This window comes from Bos mutus, chromosome 15 (assembly GCF_027580195.1).
Source record: "Bos mutus isolate GX-2022 chromosome 15, NWIPB_WYAK_1.1, whole genome shotgun sequence".
Taxonomy (NCBI): Eukaryota; Metazoa; Chordata; class Mammalia; order Artiodactyla; family Bovidae; genus Bos; species Bos mutus.
Window position 1 is genome coordinate 26,116,122 of NC_091631.1, and position 20,815 is coordinate 26,136,936.

General features: G+C 47.6%; 1 pseudogene; it reads left to right on the forward strand.

Annotated features, from left to right (window-relative positions):
• Window positions 1-2,826: 2,826 nt before the first annotated feature.
• The window catches only part of LOC102267198 (guanylate cyclase D-like), a 54,847-nt pseudogene continuing 36,858 nt past the window's right edge, over window positions 2,827-20,815 (forward strand).

The window sequence follows — 20,815 nt, forward strand, 5'->3', positions numbered from 1 at the left end:
TCTCCATTCCCTCTTGCCCTTCCCCCTGGCTTTCTACCTCTTCCCTGTCCATGACAACTTTGTTCTGAACTGTTTCTCCTTTTTACCCCATCGCTGCTTGCTCACCGCTCCATAACTCCCTGCCCAGCATTGTTTTCTCAGCCTATCCCTATACCAGTGTTTCTGGGTCCACCTCCCCTCCTATCTCCGCCCAGAATCCCTTTTCCCATTCATGCCCTGGCCTGGGGCTGGAACCTCCAGCTGATGCCACGAGGTCCCTACTGGAGCCAGGCTCCTCCCTGTAATGGAAGCAGCAGCTGTGAGGCTGGCTCCAGCAGGCACATTGGGTCCAGTTGGCTGCCTCTGTTTGAAGGGAGGCCCCCAAAGTCAGGCACAGCCCTCAGATGGGGTGTGATGTCCTGCCACAGCTCAAACCTGGGGAGTAGGCATTGGCTGCACAAGCAATCCCATCTCATGTTTATGCAAGTGTGTGCACATGCATGCACACTCACACACACACACACACACCTGGGACATAAGCACAGGCAGTCATCTCTCACTGAGCAGGCATTCAGGTTTACCTGAATAGTGTCCCTCTCCTTGGAGTCTACTCTTGATAGGGATAGAGTTGGATAATCAATAGCTCAGAAACCCCATTTAAGGGACTGTAAATGGAGAGGGAACTTTAGTGGGCATTGGGAGACCACAGTAAGTTAAAGATCACTCGAGAAAGCAGGTTTGCTTAACCACAAAACTAAGCAGGCTTGCTTAGCAATAAAACCATGCAGCAGAAGTAGGAGACATGCCTCAAAACAATAAAATAATGATGGTGTGAGACCCACATCCTGCCCAGTGAACTCAGTAAGTTAATGACCCCAGAATGTGCTTTCTGCACACATAAAAAACAGTAATTTATGGAAAGGTGAAATTTTAAAGACTTTCATTGTACTGAGACCTAAAGTAATTTTTCCATAGTGCTATGATAGTCCCGACAAGGAACTGATGATGGAAATGTGATGTCTACTCAAAAATGAGGAAGAAGGTGGTCTTTCCCCCCTCCCCACTTTTCCTTTGATTATAAAACTGTAGCCCATAAGTTCTCAGGGTGTGGTACCCATTTGTCTGCCTATTTGTAAGCCTCACAAGCATCTTATTCTAATCAATCACTTCTTATCTATCACTTTGCCTCTTGTTGAATTCTTATCAGAAAGGACAAGAGCTCCTCGGAGCCCCCGAAACACCTCCTAGCAGTTTCACTCTGGCCTTATTTGCAAGTTTTCAGCCCTTGGAATGTTCCCCATAGAGACACAGATCAAGGATCTGTAGGAAGAGAGAGTTCTGACCCATCCAGGGGTTAGGATCTGGCTTCCATCCTATCAGACCCACGGGTTCTGCACCTTGCAGTCTGGCCCCATGCTTTCCAGAACCCTTACCTAACATACATTTGCTGGACACCTCCCACCGCCCAACCCTTGCTAGGCACACCGGTCACCCCACACAAGCCTCACAGCAACCTTGGGGGTCAGGCACAATTGTCCTTCATTCCATAGATGGTGAGACTGGTTCCCAAGATCGCAGGTCAGTTCAGAGGCAGAGTTTTAAGCCCAGCGTGAGTCTGACCTGTCTACAGTGTCTTCCATCCACTGTAAGAACCTGATGATGAAAATTTGACAGTGGGAGGAGGAGCTGAGAGATCCTGCTGGAGCAGACCACTGGCAGCTGGTTCCAGCTCTGGAAAAAGCATAACAGTTTCAGATCTTCTATCCCAGGAGGTGTCATGTTATAGCCAGATTTCTGACCAGAGGCTTGAGGTCTGCATTTTGGTTGGGAGGGCACATGGCAGAAAAAGTTGAGGGGCAGGCCATATCAATAGCACAATTTTAAAGGGAGCAAGATGTCCCCACAGGGTGGCCTCAGATGTCAGAGTTGGAAGTGGCAGGCTGCCTGTTTGGAGGTGCTGGCTGGTGGTCTGGTAGGACAGGGAGGGGCCGCCTCCTCCCCCGACTCACTGCCAGGACCCTTGGCATGGAGGCAGCCTCCACGGCCTGGTGTCAGCCCTGTGCATTCAGCCCCACTCCCAGAATGTGGCTAGCTCTGCAGATACTGCACCCGGCTGGCCCTGTCTGGGGTCTTGGGGCCATGCAGAAGACTGACAGCACTTCAGACGGCAAACTCTCAGGGTGCTTGCTGCCAGGGCATCTGACAAACATGGCTCAGTTTTTCATCAGGCTGCTGCTCACGTTTTCTGGCTTATCCCATCTACTCTTTGCTATTTGCTGCTGGCTCCTCACCGGTTGACACCTCTCTGCCAACCCGCCCTCTGTTGCCTCTGTCCTGCTCAAGCGTTTTGCTGGAGATTGGGGTCAACCTGCACACGTGCCACAAAGAGAGGGGCTGAGATTCACCAGACCATGGGATCCATACCAGAGAGGGTTGTTTCCACCTCCTTTTGTGCCTCCACTTGTTACCACACACAAGTTTGTGTGCCTGAAGCACAGTGAGGGCAAACAACCTGAAACATCAGAGTTTAGAGGAGGGAAAAGTATATTGCAGGGCCATGCAAGGAGACGGAGAAGGCAATGGCACCCCACTCCAGTACTCTTGCCTGGAAAATCCCATGGACGGAGGAGCCTGGGAGGCTACAGTCCATGGGGTCGCAAAGAGCCGGACATGACTGAGCGACTTCACTTTCACTTTTCACTTTCATGCATTGGAGAAGAAAATGGCAACGCACTCCAGTGTTCTTGCCTGGAGAATCCCAGGGACAGGGGAGCCTGGTGGGCTGCCATCCATTGGGTCGCACAGAGTCGGACACGACTGAAGCGACTTAGCAGCAGCAGCAGCAGCATGCAAGGAGAACGGCTGGGTCACACCCCTGAGACCCTGAACTCCTTGAAAGGTTTCAGCAAAGCACTTTTAAAGGCAAGGTGAGGGAGGGGCTTGGTTGGTTGTTGCAAACGTCTTGGTGCCAGAATTCTCTGTTCTCAGCTCTCCGTGAAGGTCAGGTCATGATGTTCCTGTAAACCACAACAAGACAAATGTTATTCTCTGTACTACAACTTTCTGTTTCTACATGAATGGGAAAGTGCTTTACATTTAAAGGTCAGAGCCTTGAGAATGGGCTGTCCTGCTTATTTCAGGCTGTATTCATTTGAAGCAAGAGCAATGGAATACAAGGTTCAAGTCAAAGAAACAGATCTAATATGGAGTCAGATTTGTTCTTCCCTATGATACACCCTTCGCATGCATGCATGCTCAGTTGCTTCAGTCATCTCTGACTCTGTGGGACCCCATGGACTGTGGCCCACCAGTCTCCTCTGCCCACGGGATTCTCTAGGCAAGAATAATGGAGTGGGTTTCTGTACCCATCTCCACACACACCCTCCACTAGGTTGCAAACCTCTGCCTCCCCCACTAGGTTACAGCAAAGGCCCTGACTTAGTAGCCTAGATTCCCCTGGTACCAAGGACAGAGCTGACATAGAGTAGGGGCTCAGGAAAAGCTGAAGTCACAGATAGATGAAGGGTTGAATCTGAACAAGATGGATTCATGAATGGGAGGAGCTTTATCAAGGACAAATGCAAAGATCCTGCACGAGCCAGGATGAGGAGTGGGGCCCTGAGCTGCTGGTGAAAGAGGCAGACCCTCAGGTGGCAGAGCCTGTCACTCATCCTGGGAGCAGCTATAGAGGCTGCAGAAGTGGGTTTAGACCAGGGTGGGTATTGACAGCTTACAGTGAAAGATGTTGGATTCATGATCTCCAAGGAAGATTTAGCTTCGGGACTAGGGAGCAGTTTTGATCACTCAAGAGCTTTTGTGTAGCAGAGTTTTATTAAAGTAAAATAGGACAGAGAAAGTTTCTGACATAGACATCAGAAGGGGGATGGAGTGTGCCCCCCTTGCTAGTTTTAGCAAGGACTTTATATACTTTTTTCAATTGGTTATTACAGTAAATCGAAAGAATGTCTCAAGGTTGTAAAGGTCTTACCAGACCCACTCCCACAATTTACATTTTAAGATAACGGGATTAGAACTAACAATAGAAAGATCTTACCAGACTCACTCCCACAGTTTGCATTTTAAGATGATCAGATCAGATCAGGTCAGTCGCTCAGTCGTGTCTGACTCTTTGTGACCCCATGAATCGCAGCACGCCAGGCCTCCCTGTCCATCACCAACTCCCGGAGTTCACTCAGACTCACGTCCATCGAGTCAGTGATGCCATCCAGCCATCTCATCCTCTGGCATCCCCTTCTCCTCCTGCCCCCAATCCCTCCCAGCATCAGAGTCTTTTCCAATGAGTCAACTCTTCGCATGAGGTGGCCAAAGTACTGGAGTTTCAGCTTCAGCATCATTCCTTCCAAAGAAATCCCAGGGCTGATCTCCTTCAGAATGGACTGGTTGGATCTCCTTGCAGTCCAAGGGACTCTCAAGAGTCTTCTCCAACACCACAGTTCAAAAACATCAATTCTTCAGCGCTCAGCCTTCTTCACAGTCCAACTCTCACATCCATACATGACCACAGGAAAAACCATAGCCTTGACTAGATGAACCTTTGTTGGCAAGGTAATGTCTCTGCTTTTCAATATGCTGTCTAGGTTGGTCATAACCTTCCTTCCAAGGAGTAAGCGTCTTTTAATTTCATGGCTGCAGTCACCATCTGTAGTGATCTTGGAGCCCAGAAAAGTAAAGTCTGACACTGTTTCCACTGTTTCCCCATCTATTTCCCATGAAGTCATGGGACAAGATGCCATGATCTTCGTTTTCTGAATGTTGAGCTTTAAGCCAACTTTTCCCTCTCCACTTTCACTTTCATCAAGAGGCTTTTGAGTTCCTCTTCACTTTCTGCCATAAGGGTGGTGTCATCTGCATATCTGAGGTTATTGATATTTCTCCTGGCAATCTTGATTCCAGCTTGTGTTTCTTCCAGTCCAGCGTTTCTCCTGATGTACTCTGCATATAAGTTAAATAAGCAGGGTGACAATATACAGCCTTGACGAACTCCTTTTCCTATTTGGAACCAGTCTGTTGTTCCATGTCCAGTTCTAACTGTTGCTTCCTGACCTGCATACAGATTTCTCAAGAGGCAGATCAGGTGGTCTGGTAGGATTAGTCAAAAGGGTCTTAGGAAGAAACATGTCCTCAAGCAAGATACATTGCTATATTGACTAAGACAAAGCAATGTAGAAACAAAGGTTTGTCTTTTCCTCTTCCTTAAGAATTCCAGACCCCTGTTTCCTTCTTGGGACTCCAGACTTCTTATCAACCTACCTAGGAACTGACTCTCTCAGTATGGCCCCACTCAAGTCTACACTGGCCTGCAGCATCTTGGCAGGTTCTAGATACTGCCTTACCGGAAGGAAAAAGGCAAATAAATCACCCCCTCTTCTCCTTGGGGTCCTCGTCCAGTCTCAAGGAAGCCGCACCCTTTACAAGTCACTTTCTAAAACAGGAGCACTGCTTTAGACCTTCCTCCTCAGGATCAGGGTCAGGGGACCAGTTCATGATCAAAGACCTCTCACTCTTTTGTGCTCCATGCAGAACTCTCCACTTGCTCCAGCGAAACACGACATTGGTTTTCTGTTCATTTTTTTAAGGTCTTGGCTTTCTGCAGGTTGCCGCCAGCTGACAAGCTCATTCCAGGGTAATTCAAGCCAGGCCTGGTCCCTGTGATAAATCCCTGGCAAGGATCACAAATGACAACAACACATAAAATAAATGCCTAGGGAAAAAGTCAGCCTTCTGAAACAGATGGCACATTTACACCCAGCAGCCTGAGGAGATGCGAGTCAAGTTCCACGTTAAAATGTCAATTTCCTGCATTACAGAGGTGCACCAGGAGTTCCTGGGCAGGCTGGTAAGTGGTTATTTGGTATGCCACCCCAGGTGGCAATATCAGTTCACTTAACTCAGCCCTTGTCTCTAAGAATCTTCCTCAGCCTCAGAGCAGCTTCCACCCTCAAGACTTCCACTTTCAACTGGAACTGTCTCCATCCCCCAGAACCACATTGATCCTAACAGAAATTTCTCTAGTCACATCAGGGTCCTTGGTGTTAGTTGCTCAGTCATATCAGACTCTTTGTGACCCCATGGACAGTAGCCGGCCAGGCTCCTCTGTCCATGGGATTCTCAGGCCAAGAATACTGGAGTGGGTTGCCATGTCCTCCTCCAGGGGGTCTTCCTGACCCAGGATTGAATCTGGGTCTCCTGCACTGCAGGCACATTCTTTACTCTCTGAGCCACCAGGGAAGCCCAAGGTCCTTAAAGATCATGTTTTTTCCCATTTCATACTTGCTGGGTGGCCATGAGTAAGTGAAACAACCATTCTGGGCAATGAACACATTCTTTGTAAGTGTTGAGGGTGTCCAGCATACTGAGCACTCTCTGCTATACCTCATTTAATCCTCATGACAAATCTAAAAGGTATACTTATTTCCCAAGTTCACAAAAGGCAACTGGGCTCTTGTGTGTGAAGTGTTCTCCCCAAGGCCCGTTATTACTGGATGCGGGTGTGAGGGTTTGTCTCTAAGCCTGTGCGCTTAGAGCTTCACCCCGAACCCCATGGTCTCTGACCTGGTCTTCTGTTCTTTCACCTGCCAGAGCTGCCAAGATGTACAGACCACGACCAGGGCTGGCTACAGTTCACCCCCACCCCGACCCCACAAGAGGCTTTTTATTGCCAGGAAGCTTTCCATTCAGTTCAGTTCAGTTGCTCAGGCATGTCCGACTCTGCGACTCCATGGACTGCAGCACGCCAGGCTTCCCTGTCCATCACCAACTCCTGGAGCTTGCTCACACTCATGTCCATTGAGTTGGTGATGCCATCCATCCACCTTATCTTCTGTCATCCCCTTCTCCTCCTGCCTTCAATCTTTCCCAGCATCAGGGTCTTTTCCAATGAGTCAGTTCTTCCCATCAGGTGGCCAAAGTATTGTCTAAGCCAATTATTGGAGCCTTGGTGCCCTCTGCTGGATAAAGACTGGAAGACCAGTCCAAGTCTACACTGTTAAATTAACATCTTTTCCAAAATGGCATTTTTTTCCATTCATCCATCCACCCATCTTCTACCCATCCACCCATCTTCTACCCATCCACCCATGCACCCACCTCCAACCATCTCAGTTTCACCAATGTCTGGAAGCATCACCCTCAGCAGGTATATTAAGCTTTATGAACCTCAATTCCTTCTCTGTGAAGTTAACTCACCCAACTGATATTCAACGTGCATATGCTCTGTGCCAGTCTTGGCTTTGGGGCTGCAGCAATGAATCAGACTGAAGAGGCATCTGCCCCTTCAAGCTTTACACTGTGAAGTTATAAAGAGGCTTAAATGAAGTGAGAATATACCACAGTGCCACCTAAGTGCCCTTTATGTCATTTCGTGTCATTGCCTATGGGAGAAATGTGAAAGGCTTTGGAGATGCTTTCTTGGGGAAAATAAAGATGAGGAAATCCTTGACATTATATTACAAAAAAAAAAGCTGCACATTCTGGGGTTGAGGGCATAGGGTCTGGAGCTTCATCACCTGGTTCTAAGTCCCAGCTCTGCCTCTTTGAGCTTTGTGACCTGCAGCAGCAAAATGGCGATAGTGATACAACACATACTTATTGCATATCTAATAAGTGCCGGGGAGAGTTTTAAGGACCCAGAAATGAACAAGACAGGGAAGGCCTGTCCTATTTCATAGGAACATGATGATGCAATGAATCATTATATGCCAGACACCCATGGTCCTGAGCATAACGTGCTTGCTATTATGACTATCTCGAGTTGTTGCAAAGGCTCTGTGGATGATATTTACCAGTATTTTGTGTTTGACTGTCTCCAGGATATAGTGAAGGACAAGGAAGCCTGGCATGCTGCAGTCCAAGGGGTCACAAAGAGTCAGACAGAACTTATCTACTGAACAACTTGACTGCCTGGATTTGATGACCACCAGAGGGGGCAGGCTTGCCCTGTTGGCAGAGAGTGTAGAACAGGGAAGTGGAAGTCAGAGGGACATGGGTTTCTCAGTGCAACAGGACAGGAGATTTAGCAGCTGAGTGGCTCACAGCAGGGCAGCGGCCCAAGGAGCAGTGAGTGGCCAATAATGAGTGGAGGTGTGCAAACGTGGTTGGAGGTACGTGGAGTTCCTGTCCTGTCTGAGAGGTGGCACAGAAGCAACTTAAGTCTCCTTCTTCACTAAGAGCTTCTGTTTCTCCAGGGGGCAGAGAAACATCTAGCATCCCTGGAGAGAGTCTGGACTCTGGTTGGGTTTGGCCCATGAGAAGCCCTAGCGGCAGTCAGAGAGTAAGACACGTGAGATGGGGTTTCCACTTCCCTGGATTCCTCCCTGTAGGGACACCGTAGTCTGGATGTGTCCTTTCAGCTTTCAAGAGAGTCAGCTGCCTTCTGGGCTCCAGAATACTCTTTTCCTCATCTCTTTGGGCCTGGGGAGACAATAGTTCTGCTACCATTGCTCTCAAGTTGCTGCAATATTCTTTAGATACCTCTGCTCCCACCTTTAGGACAGGCCTTTGTAAACAACTCCCCCAACGCTCCCAACCCCCTCAGAGTTATCGTAATTTGAGTCTGCCCTCAGTTTCTTGCTGGGACTCTGTCTGGTGCCAGGAGTGGCCTTAGGAACCTGATCCTCCAAATAGGATTCTGGAATTGGGTTGGTCCTGTATTTGAGCAGGGCTTCCCTGGTGGCTCAGACAGTAAAGCATCTGCCTGCAAGGTGCGAGACCTGGGTTTGATCCCTGGGTTGGGAAGATCCCCTGGAGAAGGAAATGGCAACCCACTCCAGTACTCTTGCCTGGAAAATTTCCATGGACTGAGGAGCCTGGTAGGCTACAGTCCGTGGGGATCGCAAAGAGTCAGACACGACTGAGAGACTTCACTTTCACTGTATTTGAGCAACATGGGGATAATCTCCTGCTGGGGGAACCAGGATGCAAGTAATTCATGGCATCTAGTAGTAGCACAGTTAGCACAGTTACTCAGTTGATCAACGGGTAGTAGCAGGGGACTCAGTGCAGGTTGGAAGGCCATACTTCGGCATAGCAAATGGCTGTGGTGCTTTGCTCGGTGGCAACAGTACTGGTTATAAAGACAGAGGAGGCACTTGGCTTCTTCCTATAGCCCAGAGAGAGAGAGTGAGAGAGAGAGAGAGAGAGAGAGAGAATGTACGTGTATATATACACACACACATATATATATGCAATAAATTAAAAATTATGATCATAAAATTGAAAATGTGTGTGAACAACAGAAGCTGTCCATGAGAACTTGAAGGAGTCCCTCATGTCCTGTGAGTGCTAAGAAGGTCTAACTGAGAACCACACTTGGGGTCTGATGACAAAAGTTGCAAGGTTGCTGAATCTCTGCCCCAAATCTCTTATATTGAAGGAGGGACACTAATAGGGAAAGACTGGGACTCCAAGACAGAAGGTGGAGACTTGGGGAGACATGGGTGGGGCTGAGAATTTTGATCTGCTGACTCCCCTAAACCTCCTTCACCAGCAGAGGCAGCCCCTCCTCTCCATGAAAGCCTTTCAGCGGTCCCCCTGGGAGCAGTAACTCTGTAAGTTAATAGCTATGCTCTGCAGAACACTCTCATCAGCTTCATTGCCTACAAGCCCATGACCAGTGCTCAGTCCCAGTGTAGCCTGGAGGTGAAGTGCAAAACCTGAACTATGAGAAGATCATCTAGATAGTGAAATACTCCTAAGATTCTGTCCATCTGTATCAGCCAGAGCCTGCGGGAGTGGATTCCAAAGGCGTTAGACCAAGGGGAAGAACTAGGATTCGACTGGGCCACATTCACTGACATGGGTGCCCTAGTCTAGGGTATGGAATTTAATAATTTGACTTAATCACCTAGGAGTGGTTTTAATCATTTGACTAACTGAAGCCTGGAAACAATGATGGCCTCACTGAAGGAGTCCAGAACTTCCTTGGAGTACTGTGTAGGAGAGTCTGAGGCCTCAGGGAAGTGGGCACACTGAAGTAGATCTATTATATGCAACCTGCCCATACCCCTAGGAGAAGCCAGAGGACTCTCTCTCTCACTCTCTTTTTTTTTTTTAGAAAGAAGTTGGACCTTTACCTTTAATCATATAAAAAATTAATTCAAAATGAACCATAGAACTAAATGCAATAGCTAAAGGTATCAAACTTAAAACATAAGCATATTGTTTGTGATCTTGGATTAGGTGATGGTTACTCAGCTATGACACCAAAAGCACAAGTGATAAAAGAAAAAACCTGATTCCATCAAAATCAAAACTTTTGGGGGGTTTCCTGGGGGCCAGCGGCTAGGACTTGTACTTTCACTGGTGTGGCCTGGGTTCTGTCCCCGGTCGGGGAACTAAGATCCCACATGCCAGGCAGCTTGGCCAAAAAAAAATACTAAAAACCACCTTGTGCTTCAAAGGACACTGTGAAGACAGTGAGAAAACAATCCACAAAATGGGAGCAATTCATAGATCTGAAAAGGAATTTGCATCCCAAATATATTTTGAAAACTTTTACACTGATAGCAAAGTCAGGCAAAGACACTAAAATAAAATGACAAATACCTTTATGAATATTGACATCATAACTCTGAACAAAATATGAGCAAACCAAGGCTTGATTTAAAAGCAAACCCTTTAAAAGTGTTATATACTATGACCAAGTGGGATTTATTCCTGGTATTAAAGAGTGGGTCAACAGACAAAAATTAATCATCATGATATATCACCACAGAATTAAGGGAAAAAAAATAAAACCAAAATCACCTCAGTTGATGCAGTAAAAGAATTGGACAAAATCCCACACCCTTTCACGATAAAAACACTTAACGCTAGAAATAGAAGGAAGCTTACTATGATAAAGGCCATATATAAAAAACCCATAACTAACAGCAAACATATTCAATGGTGAAAGACTGAAAGCTTTCCCCCTAGAATTAGGAACAATAACCATTTTGCCACTTCTAGTCAATAATATCTTAGTGGTTCTAGCCAGAGTGAGTAGGCAAGAAAAAGAAATAAGACATTCAAATTAGAAAGGAAGATGTAAAATTATCTCTGTTCAGAGATGATATGATCTCATATCTAGAAAAACCTAAAGATTACCCCCACACACACAAAGTTAGAGCTAATAAATGAATTCAGCAAAGTTTCAAGATAAAATCAACAAACAAAAATAGTTGCATTTCTATATACTAGCAATGAACAAACCAGAAGGATAATTGAGAAAACAATTCCATTTACAATAGCATTAAAAAGATTAAAATACTTAGGAATAAATGTAACTTTATCAAAATGCCACTGGTGATGAAGTTTTGAAACTGGAAAGAGGTGGTGGCTGTACAACATTTTGAATGCACTAAAGTCATCTAATTGTATACGTTAAAGTGGTTATTCATGTTTTGTCTAGGCAATATCCAGCTTGCTTCTCTTTCTTGTTTCCTCCCAAGATTTTACTTTTAAAGTTACAGATATCAACTTGAAAAAATTTTTCAGCTAACATCTGTATGCTTATCACCTAGATTCTATCTATGATCATTTTACTGTTCTATTCTTTACTATTCTTTATCACTAATCATCCATCTTTCTACTAGTCCATTTAATTTTCTAATACATTTCAAAGAAATTTTCATCATCAGTACACTTCACTCCTAAACATTTCAGCATTGTTGTTGCTGTTTACTTGCTAAGTTGTGTCTGACTCTTTTGCGACCCCATGGACTGTAGCTCACCAGCTCCTCTGTCCATGGGATTTCCCAGGCAAGAATACTGGAGTGGATTGCCATTTTCTTCTCCATGGAGGACACTCTTTTTACTCAAGAATTAAGGAATGCATTCACAGGACTCCCCATCCTTGAAGACCTCTATGTTGGTTGTCCTTTGTAGGCCAGAGATGGCCATGGGGCGGGGGGGATGGTGGTGTGGATAACAGGAGGCCAGGTAGATGGCAGCACTTAACCGTCAGAAACAATGATTTCTGGGACACTCCCGAGAGGAAAGAAGAATGGATGGGCACTAGGGAAATCAACATCACTGAGCATCCCACCATATACAGCCCAGAGAGGTTGTATTGGGTATGTTCAATCCCTAGCACAAGGTAGACACTTGGTGTACTTAATAAAGGTCAACTTTGCCTTGGTAGGAGAAAGCAGGTGGCAAAGGAAGGGCTAAAAGTCCATTGGATTCTGGTGTCTATCTCCACATAAGTGAAAGTAAAAGTTGTTCAGTTGTGTCCGACTGTTTGCGACTCCATGTATAGTCCATGGAATTCTCCAGGCCAGAATACTGGAGTGGGTAGCCTTTCCCTTCTCCAGGGGATCTTTCCAACCCAGAGATTAAACCCATGTCTCCCATACTGCAGGCAGATTCTTTACCAGCTGAGCCACAAGGGAAGCCCAAGAATACTGGAGTGGGTAGCCTATCCCTTCTCCAGGGGATCTTCCTGACCCAGGAATCGAACCCTGGTCTCCTGCTTTGCAGGTGGATTCTTTACTAACTGAGTTATGAGGGAAGCCCCGAATTATAATAGAGGTTTTTCTGTCTTCTCTTTTAATGTGGACCTTATGTGGAGATTCTCAAGGACTTCTCTGATAGCTCAGTTGGTAAAGAATCTCCACATAAGGTCCACATTAAAACAGAAGATAGAACAACCTCTATTATAATTCCCAAAGAATCCATGTGGTATGATGAGCAGAAACCTGGACCCATAGGCAGCCCTACCACTTACTAGCTCTGTGCCCTTGGTCAAATTAACTCTCCAGGCTGTCCTTTCCTTATATATAAAGTAGAAATAATAATGATAATACCTGTCTCAGTGCGTTGTGCAAATAGTGCCCAGTACAGGGCTTGGCACGTGGTGGATGCTCAATAAGACCAGTTTCTGTAGGGCTCACCCATCCTTTTTCCCTCCTGGGAGTCCTGGCCAGGTGTGGAGCTGTCCGGAGTGCTGAAGACATCCTCCCTACCTCCTTGCTTCCTTCCGTACCTCCCTCCCTCACGTCCTCTCTCCTGCATTCCCTCCTTCCTTTCTGTGCTTGGCTCCCCAGAGCCCTAGGGTCTGAGCAGATCGAATTTTCCAAGTGACTTCTTCAAGCCCCTGAGGGGAACAGGAGGGAATGAACCATATATGAGGCCCTCTCCACTGGCAGAAGTCTTGGAAAGATGACAGGAAGCAAGAGTGATGACTGTGTGACTGTGCAGGCCAAGGTGGGAATGGAGGGGATTCGGGGTAGGGGTGGGGGTGAGGTGGTGTCCTAGGACAGAGTCTGCTTGGAGAGCTTGACATCTGAGGATCTCATTCAAGAGACTCAGGATCTGCAAAGAGACAGTGAGTCATGCCCAACAGCACAGCATGGCAGGTGGGTCTTTGGGGAAGTTTCCCTGAATGAAGGCAAGAAAGACCAGGTTGGGAGGCAGGAGGGTGACCTTTGGATACTGGGGTCTAAGAAACCCCGGCTTTGACAGGAATCACCCACCCCTCTTCCCTGGAATATGTTGGTCACTTGTCTGTTAATGTAGCTAAAGGTAGCTTCATCTTTTTAGGTTATGGTAGTATGGAGTTTACTAGCTTCATACACTTGGCTCTATGAGCCACACTGTCTGTGGCTAATCCTTGGTGTCCACTTCCTTGAGACTAAAACTACAAATGGTCTCCCCTAGGAGGGTGGTACATGAACCTATTGTGTTAGAGGTGGGAGCACTGGCAGCTCACACATTCCTGGGGGAAGGGCTGGAGAGGGGATGCGGCCACCTTCAGAGATGAAAGTCACCTGTTTCCTGGTTTCTACTGACAACTAAAACATTGGAGATGAAGGATCTTTGGAGACCTAAATATCTAATTAAGCCCTCCCTGTACAGATGGTACAGAAAAGGATGTGAATTCTATCTCATGAGTCAGAGGTGGAGCTGGGGCTAAAGTCAGCTTCTGCCTTGGCCAGAGGCTGGCCTCGCTAAGGACCTAAGCCTTCTGTGACCCCCTACAGGCCACTGGCTGCAGGATTTCCATGACACTGAGCAGGATCAACAGGGCTGAATGGCCAGGGGAGCCTGCAGCTGCTTTGTGGGATGGAGAAGTCCACACCCCTTCTGTACCCAGTTCCCTGTCTGTGCACAGAGGAGTTGCTTCAGATGCTTAGATCTCTAGGATTCTTCAGCTCTGATGTTCTAAGTGTTCAATAAAAGAGATGATTTTTGTCTTTGACTAGGAGTTGGGAGCCTGGCTCCAGTCTCAACTCAGCCTTAACTTTTGATGAGAATTTGGGCAAGTCGCTTGAGCTTCCCTGGTGGCTCAGACGGTAAAACATCTGCCTGCAATGCGGGAGACCCAGGTTCGATCCCTGGGTTGGGAAGATCTCCTGGAGAAGGAAATGGCAACCCACTCCAGTACTCTTGCCTGGAGAACCCCACGGACGGAGGAGCCTGGTGGGCTGCAGTCCATGGGGTCGCAGAGAGTCGGACAAGACTGAGGTGTGCTTTGCCTTTGCCTTTGGGCGAGTCGCTGCCCTGCCCAGAGTCAGTCCTCCATCCCCGCCCAAAAGGAGGATAAGTGATCTCTCCTCAGGGCCTCTAGAAGCACCAGGCAAAGCAGTGGATCACAGGTGCTTTGGGAGGTAGAGATTGAAGGGAGAGATGCCTGTATCAGTATTGGAAGCATATGTCTATGTTCCCACCAGAAAATGATTCGCTGTTTGTGAGCCCAGGACAAGCTAGCTGCTCCAAGGGGTTCGTCCCTTGGGGCAAGATGCTAAGAGAGAGACCACTTAGAGAATCACAGCGGAAGAGGAGGGAGTGTACAGAGGGTCCCTCAGAGACTGGTAGACGAGCAGCCCTCCCCGAGTCACCAGCCTCTGAGATGGGAGAAATGTAGCATCACAAGCCAGAAGGGCTCAGAGCTGGCCACCTGGCAACTGTCTTCTACAGATGGCGAGGCTGAGGTTTTGAATGGGGCAGGGGCAGGACTGAAACTCAGGCCTTTACTCCCTTGCCCAACTCTCTCTACCCCATGGTACATTTGCCTCCCCTCAGAGATCCAACGATGGTGATGATAGTGGTGGTGATAATGATAACTATTCCATTTAATAAGTGCCTACTCACCTACCTACTCACTGCCATGACCATCCCCACTGTAGCCCCTCGAGCCACAAACACACAATGGGGATGCTACCCAGACCCAGGCGCTGCTTGTGCTGTGGGGCCCTCGGAGTCCTGCAGAGTTAAGTGCTATGGATGGTGCTGGGTTTGAGAGGTAAGAGGCAGGGGAGGTTCAGAGGGAGAACTTGGCCCGCTTTGGAGGACGAGTGAAGGAAGAAATAATAATAGGTTGAAAGAGGTAAGATTTATTGAACATATAAGTACCAGGGACGGTGCTAAATGCCTCACCTTGCATCATTTAATCATCACAACTCCACAAGGTAGGTTTCATTATCCGAATTCTACAGAAGAGAAAAATGAAGCTCAGGAACTTCAGAGATTGGCCTAGCCACAAGGATGGGAAACAGAGAGTGGGTCTGGCTGGCTCTGAGTCCGGAGTCCACACTCCAGCCTAGGACTGAGTGTGAGCATTGCAGACTGTGAGCCTGTTCTGGGAAGGAGGTTTAGGTCCCCAGATCTGGGGGTCTTTGGGCATCAAGGATCTGAATCCCTCATTTTTACCAATGAAGAGGATGAGGTTCTGGGGGCAGGAGGGGTGTCTGCCTCAAAGCCATGCAGGAAACACTGGCAGAGAATGCTAGAAAGCAAGCCTTGACTTTACCCCTCTTTTCCAGGACTGTGGGAAGGCCTTATCCTGAAGATCGGTCTCAGATGCTGCTGCATGTAAAGGCCCACCAACCCCACCCGGGCCTGTGGGGGTCCACTCTCAGCCTTCTGAGCACAGTCCCTTCCCTGCCACTTCTCTCTGTGCCACTTTGGGGTGCTCTCCTGTGGGCTGGCTCCCTCCCTGATCTGGCCTAGGGGACAGACACCTTCACTCTGGGGGTGCTGTGTCCCTGGGGCTGCGACTCCATCTTTGCCCAGGCCCTCCCCAGTGTGGCTGCCCAGCTGGCTGTGGACCGAGCCAACTAGGACCCCTCACTGATGCTGGGCTCACGCCTGGCTTCCATGGTTCTTCCCATGGGTTGTGACAGCCCTAGTGCCCTGGCCACATTCCTGGCCCACAAGAACACCATGGCTGCTTTTGTGGGCCCTGTCAATCCTGGTTACTGCCCAGCTGCATGAAACACTTTGCCTGCTGGCCCAAGGCTGGGACTCTCAGGCACAGGCTGCCTGTGGGGCTTCTCCTGCACCTTTGGCGTGTGGGGATGCAGACTGCACATGGCTGGTGGGGAGGAGGTGGGCTGGTGCCAACCTTGCCTTTGGCTGCCCACATGCTGCTCTCTGTCATGAAACACTTTGCCTGGGCTCATGTGGCCATTGTGTCCTCCCACCAGGACATCTAGCTGGCTACTACCCGGCAGGTGGCCATGACTCTCAGGACACACGGGCTGCCTGTGGGGCTGGTGATCTCTCTGGGACCCAGGGAGCAGGGGGCCACGGAGGTCCTGAAGCAGCTTTGCAGTGTGGATGGCCTAAAAGTAAGTAGCTGGGCATGGCAGACAGCTGGGGAAAGTGTCACTCTGGAAGACAGAAACTTCCAGCTTTTTCAAACTGGGTCATGGCCCATTTTCAAGAAACCTGAATGCCCAGCTTCCTCAGAGCACAGTCCAAGCATCAAAAAAAAGAATTTTAAAAAATATAGTACAAAGTGAATCTAATAGAAATTAATTAAAATCTAAAAAAAAAAAAAGACAAACATTACAAAAAAAAGAGGAAGCGACTGAAATAGAAAGGGAGGGACAAGAACGGAACTGACTAGGGGAGGATAAAAGTGCTGAAGGTGAGAACGGCGGGCAGACAGCTGGGGAAAGTGTCAGTTCAGAGAGCCACAAAGACCAAGCGCTGGGTTCTGTCTGTTTGGAATGCGAGGCCAGTGCCAGTGAGGAGGGCCAGGGTGGGCAGCCTCTGAGCTCGTGAGGCCCGTAGTGAATTAGAGACAAGTGGAGGGGGAGGCCTGGCCCACATGTGCCCACCACCCCTCAAATGAGCCCAGTTTGACAGGAGGGGAAATGGGCTAATGAGACCTATTTCACAGGGTCGAGTGCTCTGTACCCACTGCATTCCAACACGGTCACAGAGCACTACTTTGCATGATCCTCGCTGGGCTCTGGGGACACAGAGAGGAACTGGCCGGGCACCAGCAGGGTGAGCTCAGTCTGGCGGAAGACAGATGTGCATACGGGAACAGAGGAGCCCAGAGCCTGGGGGGAATGATCTGCAGGGGTGTGGGCAGGGCTTCCCAGAGGAAGTGACGCCAGGGGAGGGCCTGAAATGGAAGTTGATGGCAGAGGAACTACTGACAGAGAGGTCGGCTAGAGCAGAGGAATGGAGGTAGCCTGGTAGCAGGGTTAAGAGGACGAGCAAGTTCTCTTCTGTGTGGCTGGAGCGTGGCGGAAGTGCATGGGGGAAACCTCAGTAGACTCTTGTTCCACCCCTGTTGTAGGGGTTGAGTTCCAGCCATGGTGGTAACCAGAAGCCAGAGTAGTTAGGTGCACATTCTCTGATATCAAATTACCGAGATCCCTCTCCTGGACCCATTTCCTACCAGCTGTGCGACCTCAGGCAAGTCACTAAACCTCTCTGTGCTGTAGTTTCCTTGTCAGTGACATGACTTTAATGAAAGCCCTTACTTCATGGGGTTGTGAAAATGAGATGGACTATTGCAGGTAAAGGGCTTGACTGTAATCAACGTGGAGTTTGATTTTTTTAACCTCCCCTAAGCAAAGGAGAAAAGGAAAGATATAAACATCTGAATGCAGAGTTCCAAAGAATAGCAAGAAGAGACAAGAAAGCCTTCTTCAGCGATCAATGCAAAGAAATAGAGGAAAACAACAGAATGGGAAAGACTAGGGATCTCTTCAAGAAAATCAGAGATACCAAAGAACATTTCATGCAAAGACGGGCTCGATAAAGGACAGAAATGGTATGGACCTAACAGAAGCAGAAGATATTAAGAAGAGATGGCAAGAATACACAGAAGAACTGTACAAAAAAGATCTTCATGACCCAGATAATCACGATGGTGTGATCACTGACCTCCTGACATCCTGGAATGTGAAGTCAAGTGGGCCTTAGAAAGCATCACTATGAACAAAGCTAGAGGAGGTGATAGAATTCCAGTTGAGCTATTCCAAATCCTAAAAGATGATGCTGTGAAAGTGCTGCACTCAATATGCCAGCAAATTTGGAAAACTCAGCAGTGGCCACAGAACTGGAAAAGGTCAGTTTTCATTCCAATCCCAAAGAAAGGCAATGCCAAAGAATGCTCAAACTACTGCACAATTGCACTCATCTCACATGCTAGTAAAGTAATGCTCAAAATTCTCCAAGCCAGGCTTCAGCAATATGTGAACCGTGAACTTCCTGATGTTCAAGCTGGTTTTAAAAAGGGCAGAGGAACCAGAGATCAAATTGCCAACATCCGCTGGATCATGGAAAAAGCAAGAGAGTTCCAGAAAAACATCTATTTCTGCTTTATTGACTATGCCAAAGCCTTTGACTGTGTGGATCACAATAAACTGTGGAAAATTTTGAAAGAGATAGGAATACCAGACCACCTGATCTGCCTCTTGAGAAATTTGTATGCAGGTCAGGAAGCAACAGTTAGAACTGGACATGGAACAACAGACTGGTTCCAAATAGGAAAAGGAGTTCGTCAAGGCTGTATATTGTCACCTTGTTTATTTAACTTATATGCAGAGTACATCATGAGAAACGCTGGACTGGAAGAAACACAAGCTGGAATCAAGATTGCCAGGAGAAATATCAATAACCTCAGATATGCAGATGACACCACCCTTATGGCAGAAAGTGAAGAGGAACTCAAAAGCCTCTTGATGAAAGTGAAAGTGGAGAGGGAAAAGTTGGCTTAAAGCTCAACATTCAGAAAACGAAGATCATGGCATCTTGTCCCATGACTTCATGGGAAATAGATGGGGAAACAGTGGAAACAGTCAGACTTTATTTTTCTGGGCTCCAAAATCACTACAGATGGTGACTGCAGCCATGAAATTAAAAGACGCTTACTCCTTGGAAGGAAGGTTATGACCAACCTAGATAGCATATTGAAAAGCAGAGACATTACTTTGCCAACAAAGGTCCGTCTAGTCAAGGCTATTGTTTTTCCTGTGGTCATATATGGATGTGAGAGTTGGACTGTGAAGAAGGCTGAGCGCCGAAGAATTGATGCTTTAGAACTGTGGTGTTGGAGAAGACTCTTGAGAGTCCCTTGGACTGCAAGGAGATCCAACCAGTCCATTCTGAAGGAGATCAGCCCTGGGATTTCTTTGGAAGGAATGATGCTAAAGCTGAAACTCCAGTACTTTGGCCACCTCATGCGAAGAGTTGACTCATTGGAAAAGACTCTGATGCTGGGAGGGATTGGGGGCAGGAGGAGAAGGGACGACAGAGGATGAGATGGCTGGATGGCATCACTGACTCGATGGACGTGAGTCTGAGTGAACTCCGGAAGTTGGTGATGGACAGGGAGGCCTGGCGTGCTGCGATTCAGGGGGTCGCAAAGAGTCGGACATGACTGAGCGACTGATCTGATCTGATCTGTTGTGTGGATTAGCTCCCCTTGTGGCCAAATGAAGAAAAGCGCCTCAAGAGAAAGGAGAAGCTGAAATAGAAGCACGGCAGAGGGGAGGGGACCAAGATAGTCCCGGTTTTGTTTCCATTCAGTCCTGGTGGATCTTTCTCCCAGGGACCTACCCACTATTTGGGGGCCCAAATGGTGAGGCCATAGCCCACATATCATGGCCACCTAGGAGTCAGCAGAGTCCAGGGTTCCTGGCTCCGTCTTCTTTACGAAGGCCCCCTATTCCTGGATAGGAATCCCTCCTCACCATGGAGACCCTTGGACTTTCTTGATGGCTCCATATTCCTGGATTTTTCTGGAGAAGCAATTTCAGTAGGAACCTGGCCTCAGCTAAAACAAGTGGTGGCCCTTTTTTGGCAGGGGTTGCAACCTTTGTCAGGAACCCAAGATGCAAAAACCTTTACTTGGGCAACTACATGGGGCCCTTATTTGGGGCAGGATTCTCTTCTGTCCTGGATGCTTGGGGATGGAATTGCCTGCTTTATGATCATGGGCTTCGTTTCTGTTACACAGGCCAAGGGGAGTGTATTCATGTCTGCTCAGACCTTGAGGATGCCCTCATCCACCGTTGAGATTACAAGCCAATGATAAATGGATAAACAAAATGTTTATACAATGGAATATTGTGCAACAGTAAAAATGAATGAAGTACTAATACAGGCTATCATATGGGTGAGCCTGGAAAACATTATGCTAACTGAAAGAGGCCAGACATAAAAGGCTGCATATTGTACAATTCTATTTACATGAAATGTCCAGAAGAGGCATATTCATAGAGAGAGAAAGTAGATTAGTGGTTGCCTGGGGTTAGGAGGAAAGAGAAATAGGGAGGAACTGGTATTGGGTATAGGATTTCTTTCTGGGGTGATGAAAATGTTCTAAAATTAAATAGTGTCAGTGGTTTTATAACCTTATGCATAAAACTCCTGAGTTATACCCTTTTTAAAAGGTGAATTTTATGATATATGAATTATCTAAAATTTTAGAAAATGTTAAAATATAAAAGATTATAAGTTGGAAGCCAGCCTTCCTGAGTTCCAGGACTGGCTCTATCACCCTGGTAGCTGTGTATCCTGGGGAAACTCCTTAACCTCTCTGTGCCTTGGTTTACTCATCTGAGAGTAGAGATAATGATGAACATACTTC